This window comes from Penaeus chinensis, chromosome 27, assembly GCF_019202785.1.
Source record: "Penaeus chinensis breed Huanghai No. 1 chromosome 27, ASM1920278v2, whole genome shotgun sequence".
Lineage (NCBI taxonomy): Eukaryota > Metazoa > Arthropoda > Malacostraca > Decapoda > Penaeidae > Penaeus > Penaeus chinensis.
Window position 1 is genome coordinate 16675064 of NC_061845.1, and position 5000 is coordinate 16680063.

Below are 5000 nucleotides of genomic sequence, written 5' to 3' on the forward strand. Positions count from 1 at the left end.
CTAAGTGAAACCTGCGCAGTGACAGATCTTTTCGCATATACGTATGGCACGAGTGTTTGTTTATCTGTGTGTGTGTGTGTGTGTGTGTGTGTGTGTGTGTGTGTGTGTGTGTGTGTGTGTGTGTGTGTGTGTGTGTGTGTGTGTGTGTGTGTGCGCGCGCGCGCGTAATCCTGACAAGAGGAAGGAAATAGATATATGAATAATTATCATATAACTTCCATTCTACAAAGACAGAACTCGTGCTAGATACAATAGCAAACAAACATGATGCAGTCTCTCTGAAGCTAATAAAAAATAACTTCTCTAATTACAGACAATGTTATCTCCTCCACAATCACTGGCTCCGCTTATCGCACAGAATTCTGTTTTCATCACAGCTTAGTAGTATAATCCATTAAAATCTGAATGACTCAAAATGCTCGTACCTAACCCCAGAGCTGAAACAGATGTTACTCGCTCTATGCAGAATCTGAGGTTTAATAAGGAATCCTTTGTGGTCATCCCTTACACACTCCCACTTACGTTCTCCTTTTCTTTTATTTTCTTCTAATTCTCTCTCTCTCTGTCTCTGTCTCTCTCCACTCTCAATCTCTCTCTTTCTCTCTCTCTCTCTCTCTCTCTCTCTCTCTCTCTCTCTCTCTCTCTCTCTCTCTCTCTCTCTCTCTCTCTCTCTCTCTCTCTCTCTCTCTCTCTCTGTCCCTAACCTTTTGCCCTCGATTCCCATTTCCTCGGCATCTCTCTCTTCCCACTGTCCTTACGCAAGAGCCAGATAGTCAATTATTGATTCCGTGAGTTTTGCTGCTGCCGTAATTGGCTTTGCAAACGATTCTGAGCGCACCCTAGAACTCTTTCACGAATGACGTGCAAATGACTCGAGTACTTCTATTTATTAAACCAACATACAGTCTGTTCGGTTAGTTCCCACTATCTATCGAATCACTGACACAACACATTTTCATTCATTATGTTTGAATTAACCGTCCAGCTGCTCTTCCTCTGCAGTCTCTAATTTCATTTAACTGGTTCTCGATAAACTAAGAGCTGAAGGTCACACTAATTGGTATAACGAAGACATCGGGGGATTTCGAGAAGAACTCTATCGTTTTAAAGTCAAGTCATTAGTTAACAAGAGAGTGCAGCCATATTTATATTAAACTTAGCCGATAGGGTGAGATATAAAGTCCTATTCAACATGATGCTAATAACTAAAGTACACCTGATATGTATATATCTAAAGTGTTATACTGTAAATACCTCTTTGTAAACCATGCTATTGTTATGCATCGCTTTAGAACAAGGGCTATAGACGTATTATATTCCTCCGACCTGAGAACCGCTGGCGTTTCCGCAGGGAAGAGCAGGATTGGCCAATTGATCGACCTTGTCACAGGAGGAAATCCCAACGCGAAAAGTTACCGGGGAGGAAGGAGGAGAGGAAGGAAGGAAGGCTGGACAAACGGGAGAGGGAATGGAAGGACAATGGAGAGAAAGGCGAGGTACTGAGAGAAAAATATAAGGAACGAAGTGACAGAGGGAGAGGGAGGGGGAGGGAGGAAAGCGAGAGAGAGAGCGAGAGAGCGAGAGAGCGAGAGAGCGAGAGAGAGAGAGAGAGAGAGAGAGAGAGAGAGAGAGAGAGAGAGAGAGAGAGAGAGAGAGAGAGAGAGAGAGAGAGAGAGAAGGAGGAGGGAGCCAGGAATGATCGGAACGCCTCATAACCATATGAATACGAAATGATATAAGGCACTTCAGTACCCTCTGCAGATAACGCAATCAGCTAACATCACTCTATCTCACTCTCTCTTACGAAAACACAGGTGCAAGAGGCCATGGGGATACGGAGCAGAGGCGGAAGCAAGGGGAGGCGAGAAGGGTGAAGAGAGGAGAAGGTAAAAAAGGAAGAAGAGAGCAGCGGAGAAAATAAGAGAGAAGTGAGAGAGGTGATAAGAGGAGAAATGAGAAGGGAGAAGAAAAGAGTAAATGGGGAAAGTAGTGAGAAGGGAAAATATCAAAGAGAAAATAAGAAAACGAAGAGAGAAGAAAGAAGAGCTGAAAAGATGGGGAACTTTTAGAGAAAGAAAAGTGAAAATGGGGAGGAGAGGGGAAAGAAGACATGCGGAAAGAAGAACGGAGGGGAGGAGGGGACAGTGCAGCTTTTGGGAAAGGGGAAACGAGTGATATTTCGGGTGATCAGCAAAGAGGGGAAGCGAGGGGAGGAGGATGTAGTTAGGAGCGCGATAATGGCTCCATGGGTGATTTCAAGCTTTGGGAGTCAAATTTCTAGGTTACAGCAAGGTCTGGGGCACAGCAGAGAGGGGGACAAGGGGAAAAAATGGAGGTGAGACAGAGGGAGAGAGATGTGAGAGAAGAGCTGAATAGCGAAGAGAAGAGGAGAGGGAGGAGGATTGGAGAAGAGAGGAGAGAGGACATGAGAAGAGAAGCAAAGAGTGGAGAGGAGAAAAGAGCAGAGAGAGAGAAGAAGAGGGGGCGGGGGGGGGGGGGTACTGTGGGTCCTCGATTCTGCCAACACCACTCCTGGGCCACGTGGGGGAGGGGGTGGGGGGGAGGGGATATAAACACGAAATACTAAAGACAAAGAAAAGTGAGCGTAAATAATCAAGTATTCCAGTAACCAAAACGAAAACAAAATAACCTGAATGTACAACCAAACTCAGGAAAATAAAAATCTCGACGCATTTTCCAATAACTTGCAACTTCCAAAGACATCCTCGCGATTGCCAATAAACACATTCATGAAAAGGAATGAATTAATAAACGAATATCTTATTTGACAGACAATTATGTATAATCTGAAAGTGAGATCGTTTTTTTTCGTTTTTTTCTATGGCAATCGATGGTGGCAGCGAAGCCGGTTGGGGGGGGGGGGGGGCTGCGGACACTGCGGTGATGGTGGTGGTGATGTTAGTGGTGATGGTGATGGTGATGTTGATGGTGATGTTGGTGGTGGTGGTGGTGGTGGTGATGGTGATGTTAGTGCTGGTGATGTTGGTGATGGTGATGTTAGTGATGGTGATGGGTGGTGTTGGTGGTGGTGATGGTGATGTTGGTGATAGTGATGTTGGTGCTGGTGCTTGTGATGTTGGTGCTGGTGATGTTGGTGCTGATGATGTTGGTGATGGTGATGGGGGTGCTGATAATGTTTGTGCTGGTGATGGTGATGTTGGTGCTGGTGATGTTGGTAAAAGTGATGGTGATGCTGGTAATGGTAATGTTGAGATTTTGTAAATGGTGATGGTGATGTTGATGATAAGGGTGATATTGGTAGTGATGATAGTTTTGTTGCTAATGGTGATGGTGATGTGTGATGTTGCTGATGATGTGGTAATGGTGATCTTGGTAATGATGTTGGTGAAGTTGGTAATGGTGTAAATAGCGGTGACAATAGTGGTGTTTCAAGTAGTAGTAATAATCATCACTTGTGAAGATGCTGATGATACGATAATGCTTTGTGAATGGAGGTAGGCAAGGGAGAGGGAGAGGGAGAGGAAAAGTGAGAGGAGGAAGGGAGAGGGAGAGGGAGAGAGATGAAAGCGAGTAAGAGAGAGAGAGAGAGAGAGAGAGAGAGAGAGAGAGAGAGAGAGAGAGAGAGAGAGAGAGAGAGAGAGAGAGAGAGAGAGAGAGAGAGAGAGAGAGAGGGAGAGAGAGAGAGAGAGAGAGAGAAATTTAGATGAAACGAAAAAGGAGAAGAAAGGGAAAGAGAGAGCAAAATTACCGCGAAAACACACACCCTTCAGAAAGAAAAGAAAGGGAGCAAGAACGTAGAGAGCTAAAGAGTAAGCGCGAGAGGAGAGAGGTGAGCCAGTTGCTTCCTTATCAGCCCCGACTATAGTCCCAGGATCTTGGCCTCCGTCTTTAAGTTCCGATGCAAGGCAAGTGGAGGAAAAGCATGTATGGACTGGATCTTTTTCTGCCGAGTGTGAATCCTTGAATATCGGGAAAAGAAGATGACAGTTTCTTTATATAAAAATACAGCTCCTTGACTCATCAGTTAATAATATCCCGCCAAAATAAACAGCCTTTCCTTCAGTTTTACTTCTTTTTTTTGTGTTAATGTTGTTGTTGCTGCTGCTCCTGTACGTACCCCCTTTCCTATAAAAACAAGGGAGGTTTATAAAGGGTGAGTGAATATTTCCTTTTTTTTTTTTCTTTTTCTTTTTTAATGAAAGGGTTCTCTATCCATCCACGTCGCACGAGCTTAAAACAAACAGGCTGCTGCGACCTATTTACTTCCCTTTCAAAAAACAGAGAACATAGGCCTATATGTCATGGGTGGCTCTCAACCTCCCCACGCCGTATTTAAAGCCAATATTAATCGGCATAGCAAAATAAAAGATAAAGAACAGTTAAGAAAACATTAGTTAGACTGCAGCCCAAGCGAGCTGCACCAGGCAATAGAGCACAGAGGTACTCACGTTTTGAGGAGCCTTTCACGAAGAATCAGATATAAGCCTCGGTGGGCGGGGGTGAGTGGGTGCCTAGCCCTCCTCACGGGCGGGCCGCCAGCTCACCATCGTTGCACTGTACGCCCACGGTCGCCCGCCCACATCGCCACCTAGGTCCAGGGTCCTGCGAATGTGCGGGCGATGGTGATGCCCACTCCCTCATTATATTGTGACCGGAATCATGGGCAGCGTCCGGGCCGGAGGCACCACAGAACTCAACACTCCTGAGTCGTCACCACACAGCAGGGCAGGCCGGCGCCACCCTCACTTGCGACCTTAATATAACACGCCCACGAGGCCAAACACACTGCCGCCGGGGCACCAAGTATGACCCCAACACTGCCCCAACTGACCACTGGCCCGGAATCACCACTACTCGAAGTGGTCACCACTAGTGAGTACACTCCTCACGCCTACACGCCCGCCCCGACACACACAGCCTCAAGCCCGCCCATTCGGCGCTCACCACAACCCAGACTGGTCCTCTGCGGGCCCGTGGCTCCCCTGCCAAAATTATCAGGCGACCAGGGTAAAAATAGC

The 5000-nt window shown here is 46.4% G+C and overlaps 1 protein-coding gene across 1 annotated transcript in view; it reads right to left on the bottom strand.

The window, feature by feature from the left end:
* Positions 1 to 4562, bottom strand: part of LOC125039799 (serine/arginine repetitive matrix protein 2-like) — a 117455-nt gene extending 112893 nt beyond the window's left edge. The window contains exon 1 of the mRNA XM_047634081.1: positions 4431 to 4562. The gene's annotated coding sequence lies outside the window, so the exon portion shown is untranslated. The remainder of the gene's footprint in view (positions 1 to 4430) is intronic.
* Between the last annotated feature and the right edge of the window lie 438 nt (positions 4563 to 5000).